Genomic DNA, 19,773 nt, shown 5'->3' on the forward strand with positions numbered 1-19,773 from the left:
AAGAGATGTTTTGCGGTGCTGGGGGGGATGTAGGATCACGGGGGGGGGGGGGAGTGACGCGAGCGGGGGGGGAGGATGCCGGTTCGCAGGGGGGATGCCGGATCGAAATGAAAAAAAAAATTTGTACAACGCGCTCACACGTATAACGCGCACGGTTTGTAAAATCGTGTATAACGCGCGAAAATACGGTAAATAAAGAAGAAAAAAGTTCTATAGAGTGAAAGTATATGAGCCTGTCAAAAGTGAAACAAACTAGAACACAGGTTTAGGCTTTATGTTTCAGTTGTCAGGATGGCCGAGTGGTCTAAGGCGCCAGACTCAAGAGCTCTCTCTTCCCTTCACTGGGTGTTCTGGTCTCCAGATGGAGGCGTGGGTTCAAATCCCACTTCTGACAGAATCCTTTTTTTCAAATTAATAAATCCCAACTGTGCTATTCAAATACAACTTAGCCTCTCCTTTTAGAAGACCTAGAGGTATGAAAACCAATTTAAGTAGATGTGGCTGGTACAGGCTCAAATAAGTACTGATTTCCCCTCCCCCCTCTTCAACACCACCATTGAATCCCTTTTGGATACATTCCAGATGTCATTTAGATTAATTTAAAAAGAAAAGTATTTTCATTTCAAAGGGAAACACATTTTCATTTATTAGTTCTGTGGGAAAATAATGCACAGATTTATAAAGGAAATAGAGACCTACATTCCTCAAAATTCTCTAATATTTCAAAACCATTTTAGTAAAATTAGCATAATGTCAGTCTATGAGGTCTGACAATTAAGTTTGCAAACTTGCCTCTGTGCCCTTTCCTTGGGTAAGGCTCCTTAACCTTGGTATATCAGCTTGTGTCAGCATGTGCTGGTGTCTTACTGAGTGGCATTCATGATTGTTTTCCAAATCCTTTATGATAACAAAAATTAAGGTTGTGAGCTGACAACTCCGAGCAATGATATCCCAGGGATGCTGGTCCAAAATCAGTTTCAGGAAAGTACTGTATTTTCACGTAGATAACGCGCACCCGTGTAAAACGCGCACACGGGTATAGCGCGCGGGAAACCGAAAATGTGTAAAAAAAATTTTGTATACCGCGCATGCTGCCCCGACTCTCTCGTCGCCGCCCGACTCTCCTTTCGCCCGCCCCGACTCTCCTCTGGCCACCCCGACTCTCCTTTCGCACACCCCAACTCTCCTCTCCCCCTTGAAGTCTTGTCCCCACCCTGAAAGCCTGATGCCCCCCCACGACGTCCAATTCACCCCCCCCCCGCAGGACCGCCCTGACTCTCCTCTCCCCCTTGAAGTCCTGTCCCCACCCTGAAAGCCCCCCGTCCCCGGGTAGTCGTGGTCGTACTTGACCTTCCAGGCGAGCCTCATGCGCATCTCCTTCTGCAGCAGCTCACGCCAGAAGGGCCGGGACCGCCAAGAGGAAGCAGCAGGACACCGGTAGGAGCATCTACATGATGGGGGGGGTCGGGAGGCTGTGGGGGTGTGAGCGGTCCTTCAGGGTGGGGGTGCGGGTGCGGGTGGGAGTGCGTGCGAGCGGTCCTTTGGGGGGGGGTGCGAGCGGTCCTGCGGGGGGGGGGGTGAATCGGACGTCGGGGGGGGGAACTATGTAAAAAAAATTGGTACAACGCGCAAGATTATGCATGGTTTGTAAAATCGTGTATAACGCGCGCGTTATGTGCGTGAAAATACGGTAGTCAGAAAATGTATTAATGGTTGCATTTGTCCTTTATTTATAATTCTGTAACTGTCTTTACAATTCATAATAGCAATCATCCTCTTTTCTTTCTCAGAACCTAGAGTACCTTGGGAAAAGTCCCACATTGATGAGAAATAAATTAAAATATATATACTGTATATGTGTCTATATGTTACTGTAAATCATTTTTATTAACTTTTCAAATATAAATTTCTCTGTTAAAGAGCTTAATAAATGCTTTATGGTATCATCACGTTGCTGTTTCCAAAGCACTTAAAAATGTAGAACTGGTTAGGTTTTCATGGGATAAACCAAATGGTTTCGATGCTAGCAAGGTACAATAACATACTGTTTTAAGGATATGAATCTCTGCTAAAGGCTGGAAGGATCAAAGGTGGACGAAATTATCCCACATGGATACGGATTCTTTCACATATATCAATATCTGAGCTTTAATGAGCACATGCATTGGTGGTTCAGTGGTAGAATTCTCATCTGCCACCAAGAGGTCTGGGTTCTATTCCCGGTCAATGCAGCGCTCTTGAATGTTTTTATTAATGAAACAGAGACACTGCAAAATGCATTTCACATCATCAGTAACAACAGTACAACAATGCAAAAGAAAAACTTGTCCATCATCTTCAAACAGTATACAGTTCCATGTTTTCAAATAATATCCCCCCCTGCCTGCCTGGGCGGTACTGCACCACTCCTCCAAACTAAAGAATCAATTCTTGTCTTTGAAACTCACAAATAACCTCAAAATGACCAACACAGAGCAGATAAAAACAAGAATTTTAAACAAACTTTAAATACAGTACCTGGCAAGGACTATGCATACATTCATAATAATAATATGACTGTGGCCTTTGTTGGACAGCCTGAAAGGACTGTTGTAATGTTATTTTAACTTTTGATGAAGCACTCAGCATCCAGCAACACTTTTCCCAGATATTTATTATTTAGAAGAAAATAAAAACATGCAGCCGCCCAACGTGGGGCTTGAACCCACGACCCTGAGATTAAGAGTCTCATGCTCTACCGACTGAGCTAGTCAGGCAACTGATCATTTATTTTATTTAAATCATTTTTATTAACTTTTCAAATATAGTTTACAGTCAAAACAAATAAAGCATGAAGAATTTGATGAAATAAGTCTCAAAATCAACACAAATAGATAAAAACAATTGTACAAGAACAATCCTACCTAACCCCCCCCCCCCCCCTCCTATCCCACTCATCTCAGGACTACATTATTAAAGAATAACTAAAATAATATTAGGGATTACCAAAGAATACATAACTGAATCCATAAATAGGAACATGCACATCTAGGGGGGTGAGCAGGATCAGTGAGGTCCAGGGGTTAAAAGGAAGATCTCTGGATAGATGGGCAGACTAGATGGGCCATTTGACCTTTATCTGCCATCTTGTTCTATGATAAACACATCTAATATAATAAAATGCTAGGCCGCGCATGCGCACTCAAAAGTCGTGTTCCCTGATCCGTCGTGGACATGAGAGTGCCCCCGGCTCTCACTGTGCATACGGCTTTCAAATTAAAAAAAAAAAGTTACACAGCTACGGCGTCCTTCCTCACCCCCGGCTCTCACTGCATGGTACCGGCTCCTCTCTCGAACTGCACCAGGATCAAGAGAGGAGCTGCGGCGGCTTTCAAATAAAAAAAAAAGTTACACAGCTGCGGCGGCCTTCCTCACCCCTGGCTCTCAGTGCATGGTACCGGCTCCTCTCTCAAACCGCACCAGGATCGAGAGAGGAGCTGCAGCGGCGGCTTTCAACTAAAAAAAAAAAAAATACACAGCTGGGGGTCGCCGCTCTCACCTGGCTCTCACGGTCGAGCCATCCGACATTATCATAAAATCTTCAGGCGCGAGTGGCGGCTTGCCGCACACGCCCCAACACCAAGCGCTCTTTTAAAATCTTCAGGCGCGAGCGGCAGCTTGCCACACGCGCCCTGACCTCCAAACCCCCCTGCCGGCATCTATTTTTCCTCCTCCTCCTTCTCGCCTGCTCACAGCGTTTAACTGAAAAGCGCTGCGCTGTGCTGCCACTGGCCTCACAATCTTCTCTCCACTGCGGCCCGTCCTCTCACAACTTCCTGTTTCCGCTAGGGTTGGCTGCAGTGTAGAGAAGACACCGAGGCCAGCAACAGCGCGGTGCAGTGCTTTTCTGTGAGGCAAGTAGATTTCTGTGGGTCATATGCACAGGAGGAGCAGGAAAGGAATGCTGCTGGACGGGGGGGAGGGAAAAGGAAGGGAACAGGGGGAGCAGGCAAGGGGTGGGTGCACAGGGAAGGGGGGAATGCTGCTGTACAGCGAAGGGGGAATGCTGTTGCTGCTACACAGAGAAGGGGGGGGAATGCTGCTGTTGCTGCACAGGGAAGTGGGGGAGGGGGGGAAGGGAAAGGGGGCCAGGGAGCAATCTTGGTTTTCTTTGGGGGGAGACAAAAGGGGGCCATGGAGAGAGACAGAAAGATAGACAGGCAGCGCACGAGAATGAAAAACAGACACACAGAAAGACAGCAGGCAGGAAGAGAGACAGAAAGAAAGAAATACAGACAGACAAAGGGGGCCAGGGAGAGAGACAGACAGAAAGAAAGACAGACAGTGGGAGGGAGAGAGACAAAGAAAGAGACAGGGGCAGGGAGAGACACAGAAAGAAAGAAAGACAGATAGACATATTCTAACACCCGTTAATGTAACGGGCTTAATGACTAGTCTATAATATTTCAGACCAATTTCCTGAAATTAACTTTATCCCAGGACAAGCAGGCAGCATATTCTCTACATGTGGGTGACGTCATCCACGGAGCCCCGACGCGAACAGTGTGTGCCTTCCCTCTCCACTAGAGGGCGCATCCCCTCCTCCTGTCTTCAGTTCTTAGTTTTCCACGGAGCCAGAAAGCCTTGTTGTTTTTCTCTCCGTGTTCAAGTGCCTTTCTAGCACCGCGGCTTCATTGTTTTCGTGCAGGAGTCGCTGTGCGCCTTTTTTTTTTTTTTTTTTTATAAATCTTTATTCATTTTAAATTTTACAAGTGTACAGAAAATCATTCATATAATATACATGCGCCTTTTTGTTGTTGTTTATAACTGTTTATTGATTTTATAAAAACATCTTACAGAAAATGCGACAAAATACATATCAATAATATCCCAAAAAGCACTTATAAACTTTGCATGAATTATGAAACAAGAAAACCCCCTCCCTTCCAACCCTACCCTCACTTTCTCTGGGTGTGTATGAAGATTGAGAAATTTCAAATCTGGGAGATTCGAGTAAGCATATGATATCTTAAATGTTACATAGGAGTCTAATGGAGTTGCTCTGCTAATATTTTCTCATACCTATAATACATACAGAGTCTCCCGGAATGGCAGATTTTGTTAAACTAACATTTCTTGGATATCATTCATCTAAACACTATCAGCAGCCCTTTTCAGTTGGGTTTCTGTAGTGTAGTGGTTATCACGTTCGCCTAACACGCGAAAGGTCCCCGGTTCGAAACCGGGCAGAAACAAGCAGCAACATTTTGTATTTCACTAAAATCTTTACATTTTCTGATAACATAAGTCTTAACCTGTATTATCCTAAGATATTTGAAAAATGTCTCTGGAGGACCCCCAAGCCCAGAAAGAAATATCATGAACTTTTCCTATTAAGTCCCATTTAACAGATTGAACACTAAATAATGTACCTAATGTATTGTTAAGAATGTTAGAAAAACCATAGCGTGCAACTGAGGGTTTTTAAGAGGTTTTTAATACAGACAAGAGTGAAAGCTGCTTAAGCTCATTGTGCCTCTTTTTGCAGGCGCTCTAGATGGACAGGTTGGGAGACCAATCAGGAGCTGCAAACAGCTTGAGAGCCCACCTATTTACCCAGGAAATGATGGACACTACCCAGCCTATTCTCCCCTCCCTCTTTATTCTTTTGTAGCTCCTTTTTCATGCGCGATTTTAACAGTGAGAAATCATATATAGCTCTAAATATTTAAATATTTTCAAGGAGTATATGAATTAAGTAGTGGAAAATAAACGTGAGTTGAAAGACCTGCTTTTCAAATTAATCTAAATGAAGATGGTTAAAGGGGAACAGTTTGCTCTCGTTATTTTTATTCCAGACTGTGCTTAAACAGTTTTTATCATGTTTTAAATATCTGTAGGTCTTCTAAAATGAGAAACTAAACAGCATTTGAATAGTACAGTTCAAGTAATTACAAAAAAAGAAATCTGTCAGAAGTGGGATTTGAACCCACGCCTCCAATTGGAGACTAGAACACCCAGTGTGGGGAAGAGGAAGCTCTTGAGTCTAGCGCCTTAGACCACTCGGCCATCCTGACAACTGTTGTAGAGGTTGTTAGGAACACTCCAAAGCAGGATCTCAGTGTTACATTCCGTTGTAATGACAGCCAAGTGCTCCAAGATTTTGACTCCCTCCAGTTGCACAAGCTAAGTTTAGTTCCAGGCCCACTTAGCCAAGTATTGCTGATACATGGGACTCACTTCTAGTACCAAGGAGACCCATCTCACACTAAATTCTGTAACTTGTTTACATAAGAATAGCTTTATTGAGTCAGACCAATGGTCCATCTAGCCCAGGGTCTCATCTTCACAATGATCAATCCAGGTCACAAGTTTCTGGCAAACCCCCCCCCCCAAAAAAAAAATAAAATAAATAAATAAAATTGCTGATCCAGAACAAGCAGTGACTTCCCTCATGTCTGTCTCAATTTGAGAGAGAAGATATAGTTTCCCACTTTCAGACTTCATTTGATTTTGACCATTTTGTCTATTAATAAACGCCTTGTCCTTCACAGCATGTGTTCTCTCCCCCCCCCCATCTACTTTCCCCTTTTTATCCTGAGCCTGGGTAGAGAGAGGCAGAGTAGCAGGTTTCTGGGGACCGCCATTGAAGAATACTGGGGGGGGGGGGCTAATGTTTTTGAGATTTTATAAATAACGGTATGAGATAGATAAGGGAATCCAAAACGATTTGTCCATTAAAAAACTGAAATATTGAACCTGCTATATTAGAAATAGATGTAAAAGCGTTGGTTAAAAATTTGTTGGTGATATTTGGAGCTTAGAGATACACTTCCCCCTACCCATTTGTGGTTTCGACACTTGCGGTTTCACATATTTGTGATTTTTTTTTTTTTGGTTGGGGGAACACCATAGTTTCGGATGTTCCCGCCTCCCTCCCGGCATCCCGGTGGTCTAGCAGGCTTTTGGGGCAGGAGTGATCTTCCTACACTCCTGCCCCGTGTAGATCGCCAATAGGAAATGGCTGCCGTGAGCTCCCATCTTAATCTCGAGAGACTACGGGAACTCACGGCAGTCATTTCCTATTGGCGATCTGCACGGGGCAGGAGTGTAGGAAGATCGCTCCTGCCCCGAAAGCCTGCTAGACCACCAGGTAAGGCCGGGATGCCGGAGGGAAGGTGAGTGGGAGGCGGGGGTGGGTTAAAGCCGGACGAGGAGTTATTCGTGGTTTTTCTCCATTAGCGGTCCGGCTCTGCCCCTATCCCCCACGAGGGGAGTGTGTGGTGCAGTGGTTGGATCTACAGCCTCAGCACCCTGGGGTTGTGGGTTCAAACCCCACGCTGCTCCTTGTGACCCTGGGCAAGTCACTTAATCCTCCATAGCCCCAGGTACGTTAGATTGATGGTGAGCCCACTGGGATAGAGAGGGAAAAATGCTTGAGTACCTGATTGCAAAAACCGCTTAGATAACCTTGATAGGCGGTATATAAAATCCTAATAAACTTGAAACTTGAATACCAAGGGAGAAGTATACAATACAATAGCTCAATGGGCCCAACTTTGGAATCATAGAGTGCAATATACAGCTTCAGCATCTATGAGACAAGCTTTACATTTCTTATTATTTTTGGGCCCCCTGTGAGACTGCAGAAGTTAGATAACACAGTCTAATAAATGCTGGAAGTGAGAACGCTGGAAGTGAGAACGCTAGTCCTTTAATATTGGCTTTCCGGAAGTCTATAGGAAGCAAGATAACTTTTATTCTTGAGGTTCCCATACCGTTATTTTACGGTACGGTTTTGTTTGGAACGTCACTTATGACAAAGAATCCACTTTAAAAACATAAGGATAAACTCTGCAAATGATTATAAGGAATTGGAAACAATGGGACCGGTTAAATCTGCCATTCTGGGGGGAGATTCTTTGCATGTATTATAGGTGTGAGAAAATATTAGCAGAGCAATTAGGTGAATCCCGAAAATTCAGAGATTTGGGATCCATTAGACTTCTATGTAAAACATCTGTAAAATTTAAGATATAACACACTTACTCGAACCTGCCAGATTTGAAATTTCTCAATCTTCATACACATCCAGAGGGAGGGGTGTCAGGTCAAAAGCGCGCTGGGACAAAGGCGCGCGCAGACAATTGAGCGCAGCACGGAGGTGCGCGCCGCAGAAAATTACAGTTTTTACAGCTACGATGTGGGGACGTGGGGGGGTTTACTTAATAGAGATCGCGCCGCGTTGTGGGGGCACTGTGGAGGGTGTGGGGGGTTGTAACCCCCCACATTTTACTGAAAACTTCACTTTTTCCCTGTTTTTAGGGAAAAAGTTAAGTTTACAGTAAAATGTGGAGGGTTACAACCCCCCAAACCCCCCACAACGCCGGCGCGATCTCTATTAAGTAAACTGGGGGGGGCTCCCCAACAAAAACCCCCGTCGGAGCCCCTAAAAACTGTAATTTTCTTCGGCGTGCGCCTCTGTCTTGCGCTCAGTTGTCGGCGCATGCCTTTGTCTTTCGCGGGGTTGTCTATGAACCGAGGGAAGGAGGGTAGGGTTGGAAGGGAGGGGATTTTCTTGTTTCATATTTCATGCATAGTTTATAAGTGATTTTGGGGATATTATTGATATGTATTTTGTCTCACTTTCTGTAAGATGTTTGTATAAAATCAATAAACAGTTATAAACATTAAAAATAAATTTGTTGGTGAATTTTAGATTAGCTTATTCTTGATTTTTCTTTTGTTAGAACATTGAGTCAATGCAATGAAATTAAAAAAATGGCCACCAGTTAATTGAGTCTGTATCCATTTGCAGGCAGAACTGGAGAAGGATTAGCAGTAAACTCTCACAAGTTCCCTGGTGGTCTAGTGGTTAGGATTCGGCGCTCTCACCGCCGCGGCCCGGGTTCGATTCCCGGTCAGGGAAAGTGCATTTTTTTTTTTTTTTCCAGAATTCATTTTCTCTTTGAACAAAAATCATTTTCTTCTTTTCTTTATCTTTTTGAACTACAAACTGTCTAACCACCTGTGTTAATCAAATACTACACTCAGTGGCATAGTAAGGGAGGCAGTTCATCCTGGGCACCGTCACAGTGAGGGCGCAGGCACCTGTCCTCCACTCCACCCTCCCCACTCCTTCCCTCCCCTTCCACACCCCACTGCCATGCATGCTGCTTCTCTTTCTCTGTACTTCTTTAACATTCCTGGCGCAAACACCAACCCCCCCCAACCTGCTGTTGTGGCAGCGTCAACTCCTCCTCTGACATCACTTCCTGGATCCACGCCTAGGAAGTGACATTGGAGGAAGAGCTGATGCTGGCACAACAGCGGCTTGAAGGTTGCTGCTCGTACCAGGAACATTACAGAGGTATGGGGGAAGGGAAGTGGCACATGTGCAGTAGGAGGGAGTGGGGAAGGAGCGTGTAGGGGGACAGAGAAGAGGGCGGAGGAGGGGCGCCACCGACCCATGCGCCTCTCACCCTCGTTACACCACTGACTACACTACCTGATCATAAATTCCAGTCTCGTATTCAAATGTGTAGACATACGAGTATCAACTTGTAATATAGTGTTATGGGCCAGAAACTAAAGGCGGCCATGGCTGCGGTCCGGGAGGATCCTCATTTTTAAACTTCTGTGGACCTCATGGATCCCATTCACTCCATGGACCCTAGTTTTAACTCCCCCAAAACCTCACTCAGCCCATGTATCCTCATCTTACCCCCTTCTCAAGCGGGGTGAGTGGGATCCGTGAGGTCTGAGGGAGTTAAAACGAGGTCCCAGGCATACAGTTAAGATCTGCGAGGTCCGCAGCCAGCAAAGGTAGAAATTAAAAAGAGGATCTCATGGACCCCATAGAACTAGAAGCGGCCTTGGAGTGGGGTCCACACTGATCCTCATATTTTAACTCCTGCGGACCTCATGGATCCTACTATAGGCAGGTAAGATGACAGTGGCAGTGAGGGTAGGACCGCCGCTTTAAAATGGCATCCCTTCCCCCTCCCGGTGCATCCTGGGATGCACTGGGAGGGTCCTTAGGTGCCTGAGCCAATTAGGGTCTTAGGCCCCTTCCATTGCATTCCAGGATGCATTGGGAGGGGTAGGGTTGCCATTTTAAAGAGGTGGCTCTTCAGGCAGGAGGGAGTGGACATCCTTCCTGCCCGATTTTCTAGAAAAGGTACTTGGGGCAGGATGAGGTGGTGGGTTCTTGAGCTGAAGGGGGTGTCAGACCCGACCTGACCCTCCCCCCAGTCCACTAGACCACCAGGATTTTGTTTTGGGGTGGTGAAAGTGGTCATGGGGATAAGAAGGGGGGAGCTTGGTGTCAGGGGGTCCTGGTGTTTGGCCCCCCTGCCATCAGAGCTTTTGTGCATCACTAGAGGGGTTTGGGAAGGGCGGCTTGCTGAGGGGGGGGGGCAGAAAGAGAGCGGGAGGGGACCATCTACCCTCACTGGCACTGTCATCTTACACCCCTGCAGTAGGATCTGTGAGGTCCTCAAGAGTTTAAAAAAAACAAGGATCTGTGCTTTCCCCACACCAAGGCCACTCTCTTTTTAAGGCCTTGCGCTTCTAGTTTTGTGGGGTCCATGAGATCCTTTTTCAAACTTCTGCCTTTACTGTGGACCTCGTGGCTCTTAACCACATGCCTGGGACTGCCGAGATCCTCGTTTTAACTTACTCGGACCTCACAGATCCCATTTATCCCCAAGGTGAGCAGATTTTTAAGGGCGTGTGGTTAAGATCTATAAGGTCCATGTGGTCCATGAGGTCCTCGTTTTACCCCTCAAAAATATATATTTTGTGCTACATATTCCAGGAGTAATAAGTAGATTTACCCAAATCTATCTTTGCACTTTTCTTTTGAGAACTTGTCTAAACCTTTTTCTGGCAACAAATTCCTAATTTTAATTACCCCCCCAGTGAATCCTACTATTTATCATTTCTATAATACTGTACATTTAACGTGCAATAGATAGTTCCTGCTCAGAAGAGCTTACAATCTAATTTAGACAGACAGGACATATAAGAGTTGGGGAGTTTCTTGCACAGAGAATGATCTTCACCTGTTTTTGGATATGACCAGTGTTAGTGTTAGTCAAACTTTGGTTTGCGAGTAACGCAATTTGCGAGTGTTTTGCAACACGAGCAAAACATTCTCACAAATTGTGACTCGCAAACCAAGCGTTGACTCGATTTGTGAGCATCGCTCCCCCTGCCCGCAAACACCCCCCCCCCCCCGCGAACCGGCATCGCTCCCCCCTCACGACCACCTCCCCCATGCGAACTGGCACCCCCCGCCCAAACAGAAGCCTTACCCCATCTAGCATACATGCAGCCCACAGGACGTGCTCAAGGCCCAGGCAACAGGAAGGATCTTCGTTCACCGGCACCGGCACTTTCTGTGGGCTGCCTGCCAGTGCCAGATGGGGTAAGGCTTCTGTATGTCGGTTCGTGGGGAGGGGAGCATTCGCGGGCAGAGGGAGTGATGCTGGTTCTCGGGGGGTGGCGGAGAAGTGCCGGTGGCCTCGGGGGAGGGGGGGGTGAGTGGGAACCAATCAAGCAAGTTTCCCTTACTTCCTATGGGGAAACTCGCTTTGATATACGAGCAATTTGGTTTACGAGCATGCTTCTGGAACAAATTATGCTCATAAACCAAGGTTCCACTGTACAGTCAAACCTTGGTTTGTGAGTAACACGGTTTGTAAGTGTTTTGCAAAACACTCCAGCAAACTTTGACTCGCAAACCGTGTCTATATTTCCTCTCTGTGTATGCAGCGGCGGCACCGGTAGAAACTGCAGAGCACAGAAGGCAAAGGCCGCTGCGGACAAGGCCCGGCACAGCTCCAGAGGCACCCGAGCGGCTCATGGGGGGGGAGGGAGAAAGTGAAGAGCGCAGGGAGGAAGGGGTGGAGGCAAGGCTGGCTCAAAAAATGCAAGGTAATGCACCTGGGAAAGAGAAACCCGCGTAGAACTTATGTACTAAATGGTGAAACCTTGGTTAGGACCACAGCGGAACGCGATCTAGGAGTGATCATTAGCGAGGACATGAAGGTTGCCAATCAAGTGGAGAAGGCTTCCTCCAGAGCAAGACAAATGATGGGGTGTATCCGCAGAGGTTTCGTCAGCAGGAGACCTGAAGTTATGATGCCGTTGTACAGAGCCATGGTGAGGCCTCACTTGGAGTACTGCGTTCAGTTTTGGAGACCTCACTACCGAAAGGACGTGCTGAGAGTCGAGTCGGTGCAGCGAACAGCCACCAGGATGGTCTTGGGGCTCAAGGATCTCACGTATGAAGAAAGACTAGAGAAATTGCGGATGTACTCACTTGAGGAAAGAAGGGAACGAGGAGATATGATTGAAACGTATAAATATATCACGGGGCATATCGAGTCAGAAGATGATATCTTCCGGCTCATGGGACCCTCGACCACCAGAGGGCATCCGCTAAAAATCAAGGGAGGGAAGTTTCATGGCGACTTCAGGAAGTATTTCTTCACCGAGAGAGTTGTGGATCATTGGAACAGACTCCCTCTCCAGGTGATAAAAGCCAGCAGCGTGACGGATTTTAAGAGAAAATGGGATACTCACGTGGGATCTTTAAGGGAGTAAACTCAGGGGGGGAGGATACTTGGAATGGGCAGACTTGGTGGGCTATAGCCCTTTTCTGCCGCTTTTTCTATGTTTCTATGTTTCTATGTAAACCGCTGCTGTCACCAGAAAATGAAGGGCCGGGTCAGAGCATGCCCACATGGCCAGCCCCCCCCCCCTCAGTGAGGGCTGTCGAGCTACCGGCTGTCCACGTGAGGCCACTGGAAGCTGCTGCCAAGCTGTAACAATATGCAGAGACATCGGCACCACCTCAAACATTGCTGGATTCTGAGAACGCCAGGGCAGTCGCGTGGATGCCTGTCCTCCTGCCAGCTGCGCGTGCACCTATTCAGCCGCTTCCCGCCCAACTGCAGGGCACTGGCAACCAAAAGAGAGCGCGGGGCTGCTGCCGTTGCACCATAAACAGGGCAATGCCGCGATTTCCTGAACTCAGGCAGGTGTTGGGTTGCTAAAAAGGCTACCGCTGACAATAAAGGACCCCGCTGGAGAACCTGTGGTTGTTAGAGGCGGAGACGCTGGCAGCCGGCTCGTGGGTGACGCTTCACGGAGGACTGCCAATTTCTGGACTGCGGGTGACAGTGGTGCTGGCATTCCACCATGCCGCACACAGTGGAGCTCCCGACGCTAGAGAAGCTAGAAGTGAAGGAAGTGAGTCGGGCGATGAGGGAGGTACAGTAGTCGGTCTCGTTTGTTCCAGTTCCTTTTGGCTAAGGAATTGGGTTTAATTTCCTCTGCAGCTCCTTGTGACTCTGGGCAAAGTCACTTAACCCTCCCTCGTCTGCGTCTACTTAGTATCCGTACCAGTTTTTGAGATGTGGAACGAATCGTCCGAGTTTCAATTATTTTCTATGAGGACATGTGCTTTGATATACGAGTGCTTTGGATTACGAACATGCTTCTGGAATGAATTATGCTCACAAACCAAGGTGCCACTGTAATTCTAACCTGCTAGATAAGGATAGGCTCTGGTTACAACTAAGTGAATTTTTTCCTTCTTTAGTATTTTGACATGAAGCCTGGATAGCTCAGTCGGTAGAGCATCAGACTTTTAATCTGAGGGTCCAGGGTTCAAGTCCCTGTTCAGGCGTTCAAATTTTTTTTAGTTGGAAGGATTTCACTTTCCATGATTAGCAATACTACTGCGAGTTAGTATCCACATGGTGTGGAAAAATAGCTGCCTTTCAGGTGCACCTCCAGGGTATCATGCACTTTTATTTAGAAGCAGCTTCAGGAATGCAGGGCACAAAGGATTGGGAAGCACTAATCTAAAGGCCTCCTATGGGAGGGGTTTGTTGTCAGTGACTTTTGAGAATGATAAAATCCAGATTTTAATAACAGTGATTAGGGTCTATGCAGAGAACTTAGGAAGAGGAATAGTTTCAAGTTTCAAGTTTATTAAAATTTTTGATTAATCGCTTAATCTTGCTTCTAAGCGATGTACATACATAAAAGAAAATATTTAAAATCCTGGAGAATAGTTAAATCCTGGAGAAATTATTTAGTAATCATTTAGCTTTTTCAGCTGTCAAGAGATTTGTGATTGCTGGCGATTAAGTTCCAAGTTGCAATGTTGTTTTCAAACCTCTGACAAAATATAGTGAAAGAAAAAGAAAGTCCAGGCTGGTAAAAACTGGAGCCTCAATTTTCAAAATGGCATCTGGTAATGCCTCTCTGTCTAGTATCAAAGGATAATGCCGATTGAATTATGTTCGATTTAAAGAAGTACATTTTGCCGTTCAAGTACCTTGTAAAAGGACATTTGACCTGAATATTATGGTGTTTTGGAGCTGAAAAACTATCTGTCAGGAGTGGGATTCGAACCCACGCCTCCAGAGGAGACTGCGACCTGAACGCAGCGCCTTAGACCGCTCGGCCATCCTGACAAGTTGTCAGAAGGGGTTTCTCTGCTTTTCTAATGTAGTGATAGCCATGATGATTTCTGTATAAATCTATTTAGTTTTCTATTATTTCGAGCATAATATTGTAAGATCTCCCAGAGCATCAAAATACTTATACCTAAATGTAACGCCAGGTTCAGTGGCTACAGGGATAAATCCATATTCCCTTCTCACCAGCACCTTGTGAATTTTTTCCCCTAAATGAGTGCATTTCTTGTGAAGAAGCTGGCACATTGCCCAATAGTGTCTTGCTTCAACCTTTAACTGTCTGCTGAATCCTGTCGTTTCATGCAAAGCAGAGCTCTGAGTCCATAGCGGCTGAGTTTCTGCTATTTGCATTTGTAATTTGGGTGAGCAGACCCTGGAATGTGAATATGTGCTTCCTGTCTAAAACTTGTACGGGAGAATAGAAAGCATTATACACAAATATATAAAATTTTTTATATAAATCTTTATTCATTTTAAATTTTACAACAAGTATTCAGAAATCCATTCAATAATATATAATTCCACTATTAGAGAGAAAAAAAAGTGAGAAAAATGAATTTCTAGAGCTGAAGCTACTTTTAACAAATGCATTGGTGGTTCAGTGGTAGAATTCTCGCCTGCCACGCGGGAGGCCCGGGTTCGATTCCCGGCCAATGCAGTGTAGACTTTTTTTTTTTTTAAGGTCTACAACTTTTATGAATTTCACAAAGAAGAAACTGAAGCCAGAATTTTAACCAAACTTTTTACCTTTGGTTCTAATGAGACCCCTAGCAGACACTGGCATTCAGCTTTCATGATTAATTCTTTTTAATCTATCTTATTATTGTATAGATTCTATTCCCGAGGTTCTCTTATAGAGAGAGAAATTTAAACCTTGCTAGTGCTGCCTAAGGGGAAATTTCAAAGGAGCCTCATAAAGATCTATTACAGGAAGTGATGAATTATTATGGGTTATGGCTAGAAAGGAGCTCTTGAATACCCTTTTCTTTATACCACTAGCTTTAGAAAATACCACCTTGCGGGAGGTATAGGGCTCAGCAGGGCTGGAGTTAGACATGCTGAGGCCCAATGCATAAATCAAGGAGGGCCCCCCCCCCCCACACAATTCCTCTCCTCCCTACTCCCTCCCCAGAAAAGGAGGGAAATGTGGTGTTTGAGCAGTAGTGTTAGCATTAATTAAATTTGTTTTATTTTATTTTTAATTTGTTATCTTTCATTATTTCTATTTCTTTGATTTTTGATCTTGGAAATGTATTATATGTTGTTATTACTTATTGGGAAGGGGTAAAACGCGGACCTCGCGGATCTAAACCTGCATGGCCTTAATAATCTGAGGTCCGTGTCCGTGCCACTAGTAGTTTCTGTCTCTGACAGACCTCGATGAGATTTTAGCGCCCACGGATCCGTCTCAGCAGAGGGAGGGAAAAGTATTAGGATCCGTGGGCGCTAAAATCTCATCCAGGTCTTGAGGCCCGCGTTTTACCCCTTCTCCAAGAAAGGCCGAGCGGAGGGGGTACATCGAGCAATTCAGAGGAAGGAAAGCAGCGGAGGCTCTGCCTCATGCCTATGATCCTCGGACCGAACCCCGGCAGCACCCAGCGCCATTTGGAGACTTCTGTTCCATAACGCACGTCCGAAACCTATGTCCCCGCTCTCTTGGCTTCTGCTTTGCCGCTCCAGCACTAGTCTCTGGCTCTGACAGACCTCGATGAGATTTTAGCGCCGACGGATCCTAATACTTTTCCCTCCCTATGCTGAGACGGATCCGTCGGCGCTAAAATCTCATCGAGGTCTGTCAGAGACAGAAACTACAAGTGGCACGGACACGGACCTCAGATTTTTAAGGCCGTGCGGGTTTAGATCCGCGAGGTCCGTCAGGTCCGCGTTTTACCCCTTCCCTTACTTATTTTTAGTTTATCAGGTACTTTAGCTAGATTGTGAGCCTTCGGGACAGATAGGCTCTCAAGTACAGCCACCCCTCCCGATTCGCAGTTCCCCCAATCGCAAATTCGGTTATTCACGATTTTTTTTTTTTAGCCTTGATTTTTAATTGAGAAACGCTGCCCCGGATATCGCCTCAGACATTACCTGGTGATCTAGCGGCAACGCGGGCAGGAGTGATCTTCTTACGCTCCTGCCCCGTGCAGAGCCATGCTGTGCACCCGTGCTGTGAATTCCCGCAGTCTCTGCACGGGGCAGGAGCATAGGAAGATCGCTCCTGCCTCATGTCACCGCTAGACCACCAGGTAAGATCGGGGACGCAGGAAGGAGGTTGAGGTGGGCCAGAGCCGGCCCAAAAAGTTATTCGCGATTTTCCCTATTCGTGGGCTGACTCTGCCACTAACCCCCGCAAATATTGAGGTTCTGATGTACCTAATTTTATTTTAGTTTGATACATTGTAAACCGTTTAGGTCAGTAAAATGCAAGAGCGGTATATCAAATCTTAAATAAACATAAACATTCAGGGTTCCAGAGGACTCCAAAATCATAAGGAAGCCAACTCCACTCTTCCCCCTCCAAAATAAATTTTAAAGTACAATTTTTTATTCTTTTGAATTGAAATCTTGGTTATTTTTTTTAGTTATTCTTTATCATTGTAGTCCTGAGATGGGTGGGGATGGGAGGGGGAGGTTTTGGTTGGGTGGGATTGTTTCTTGTTTTTATCTGTTTGTGTTGGAATTTGAGACTTATTTCATTGAAAGGTTCTTGCTTTATTTGACTGTAAATTGTATTTGAGAAAAGTTAATAAAAATGACTTAAAGTACAATAGTAAAATATACTGGAAGGTTCAGAAGGTATTTTTTTTTTTTTAAATATCTTTATTCATTTTTACATTATACAATCAAGTGTAAAAGAAATCAAGTCATACTGTACATTCTTCACTTGAAACTCTGCAATCATTTTATACCATAGACTATCTCCCCTCCCTCCCTTTTCATATATTACCCCTCATAATGTCATAAAACCCACTCATCCCCCTTCCCTCTACACATATTTAATGGGGATAAATACAATTCTTTATTATAATACTCAATTAATGGTCCCCACACCACTTTAAATTTCTTATAATAACCTCTCTTAGTTGCCAATGTTTTTTCCATTTCATACACCTGACAAACCGAACTCCACCAAAAACAGTAATTCAATCCCCTATAGTCTTTCCAATTATGTGTTATATGTTGGATGGCAACTCCTGTTAAAAAATCATTAACAGTTTATTATTATTCGATGAAATTTGACTTTGGGCCCTCATAGACATTCCAAACAAAACTGTCAAATGATAGGGCCAGGTTCAGAAGGTATGATATAAGAGAGTTTCACAGTTGCCCGGCTAGCTCAGTCGGTAGAGCATGAGACTCTTAATCTCAGGGTCGTGGGTTCGAGCCCCACGTTGGGCGAAGGCTGTGTGTTTTTGGTTTTTTTTATTAAACTATATTTCCACCTGAAAATTCATCTATGTGGGAGTACTTTATTCTATTAAACCTTAAAAGCAATACAAAGCTAATTTCACTTTAAACATTTTCTCTTGTATTTTCCATTAACGTTAATTTTACTATGCACTCACAACTTTAAAATAAAATGTCTCTAGAATAAAAACAACCTGAACTTTTTTTTATATTAACCAGCACTTGGGGCTAGTAGGGGTTAAAAATGATTAGTTATGTTCATAATTCCTTTATTAAAGCTTGCTCTTTTTCCTAGTGATGGAAATGTGGGGGGGGGGGGGGGGGGGGAAATGTAATAAATAAAAGCATTATTTTTCTTCCTTTCCCACTAACTACAATAAATAAATATGAATGTACTTCATAACTGAGGATGTTTGTTTTCTGTTTAAATTAATTCTCATCCTTAAAAAAATCAGGTTATTATTATTATTTTTGATATGTAAAAATTGGTTTAAAGCCATTTTCCACTCTAATTTTATTCCATACAGAGACTTTTATCCCCCAGAATTGGAAGAGCAGAATTTTTATTTTTATTTTTTTTTGGGGGTGGAGACTTCTGATCCTCAGAAGACAATGCTATTCACAAAAAGGATGGTTATAGTCTAGGGCTGGTTTACAGCTGTGCAAGATACGATCATAAACCCAAACACTTAATTTTACTCTATAACAATACCCAGAGAAGGAGCCAGTTGCAAAGAAAAAAACTAACAGAGATCCTGACAGCCCCACAGTGCCCAAACATCCATCCACACACACCAGGCTGATGGACTGTTTTGAAAAGGAAAGGAAATAATCCAGTCAAAAGAGTAATAGTATAAAATATAACAAACTTTTAAAAGAAAAAAAAAAAACCCCAATAACAAAAACAAAACCCCCAAACCAAACATCAGATTTTTTTTTTTAAATCTTTATTCATTTTTAAATCTCACAAGTGTACAATAATAAAACAGTTAATTCATAAAGAACACTTGAAAATCTTTCTTATTATCAACATAAATGTATAAATTGAAGACCCTTCCCCCACCCTCCCTTTTCTTCAAAATCAATCAATCAATCATTATACATATATTATATTCAAAGATATTGCAAGCAAACATCAGATTAATAGAAAAGATACATTTACTCAAGGCATTTAAATGATTTCTATCACCAGGAGGTTTGCAATGCATATATCCGAACTTTTTGCCTGTTGCATGACTTCACAGAATTTTCCAACCAAAAATTAACACAAGCACATCAAACGAAAATGCCTCCCCCCTACCCCCCCGTTTCTAATAATTGACTCCACCAATTGCAAATTACCTTGGAAACTTGTTTAATGAAGCATTCTGAAGTTTGTAAAAGTATACAGTAAAGTGTTGGATTATTGGCAGAGCCGCATCTAGGGCTGAACACTCAAGCATATTTCTCAACTAGACTATAAAAAGCTGACAGCTGTTTCTGCCCGGTTTCGAACCGGGGACCTTTCGCGTGTGAGGCGAACGTGATAACCACTACACTACAGAAACCCAGTTGTTAAGACGCCCTTTGGCTCCAAACACAGCTCTGACCCTTAGACGGTTTGGTTATTTTAGTTAAACCAGTTTTACCTACACTTTTAACAGCTGTCTTTTAAAACTTGTGGTCAAAGTAGATTCTAAAGCAGGGATCTCAAAGTCCTTGAGGGCCGCAATCCAGTCGGGTTTGCAGGATTTCCCCATTGAATATGCATTGAAAGCAGTGCATGCCATAGATCTCATGCATATTCATTGGGGAAATCCTGAAAACCCGACTGGATTGCGGCCCTCAAGGAGGGACTCTGAGACCCCTGTTCTAAAGTAACATTTTAAGGCAGCAATGCACTGTTTTG

General features: G+C 44.4%; 10 non-coding genes across 10 annotated transcripts; 6 read left to right on the forward strand and 4 right to left on the reverse strand.

Moving 5' to 3' along the window:
• Window positions 1-285: 285 nt before the first annotated feature.
• On the forward strand, window positions 286-394 carry TRNAL-CAA. The gene is made up of 2 exons: window positions 286-323; window positions 349-394. It is a non-coding gene; the product is annotated as a tRNA-Leu (tRNA).
• Window positions 395-2,683: 2,289 nt separating this feature from the next.
• Window positions 2,684-2,756, reverse strand: TRNAK-CUU. The gene has a single exon. It is a non-coding gene; the product is annotated as a tRNA-Lys (tRNA).
• A 2,405-nt stretch (window positions 2,757-5,161) lies between these two features.
• Window positions 5,162-5,234, forward strand: TRNAV-AAC. Its single transcript has one exon. It is a non-coding gene; the product is annotated as a tRNA-Val (tRNA).
• A 713-nt stretch (window positions 5,235-5,947) lies between these two features.
• TRNAL-CAA lies at window positions 5,948-6,056 on the reverse strand. Its single transcript has 2 exons — window positions 6,019-6,056; window positions 5,948-5,993 (listed from the first exon to the last, which is right to left on the reverse strand). It is a non-coding gene; the product is annotated as a tRNA-Leu (tRNA).
• A 2,780-nt stretch (window positions 6,057-8,836) lies between these two features.
• On the forward strand, window positions 8,837-8,908 carry TRNAE-CUC. The gene has a single exon. It is a non-coding gene; the product is annotated as a tRNA-Glu (tRNA).
• A 4,697-nt stretch (window positions 8,909-13,605) lies between these two features.
• On the forward strand, window positions 13,606-13,678 carry TRNAK-UUU. Its single transcript has one exon. It is a non-coding gene; the product is annotated as a tRNA-Lys (tRNA).
• Window positions 13,679-14,391: 713 nt separating this feature from the next.
• On the reverse strand, window positions 14,392-14,474 carry TRNAL-CAG. Its single transcript has one exon. It is a non-coding gene; the product is annotated as a tRNA-Leu (tRNA).
• A 590-nt stretch (window positions 14,475-15,064) lies between these two features.
• On the forward strand, window positions 15,065-15,135 carry TRNAG-GCC. The gene has a single exon. It is a non-coding gene; the product is annotated as a tRNA-Gly (tRNA).
• A 2,668-nt stretch (window positions 15,136-17,803) lies between these two features.
• Window positions 17,804-17,876, forward strand: TRNAK-CUU. The gene has a single exon. It is a non-coding gene; the product is annotated as a tRNA-Lys (tRNA).
• Window positions 17,877-19,359: 1,483 nt separating this feature from the next.
• Window positions 19,360-19,432, reverse strand: TRNAV-CAC. The gene has a single exon. It is a non-coding gene; the product is annotated as a tRNA-Val (tRNA).
• Between the last annotated feature and the right edge of the window lie 341 nt (window positions 19,433-19,773).

Source organism: Geotrypetes seraphini, chromosome 12 (genome assembly GCF_902459505.1).
Source record: "Geotrypetes seraphini chromosome 12, aGeoSer1.1, whole genome shotgun sequence".
In the NCBI taxonomy this organism is placed as follows: domain Eukaryota; kingdom Metazoa; phylum Chordata; class Amphibia; order Gymnophiona; family Dermophiidae; genus Geotrypetes; species Geotrypetes seraphini.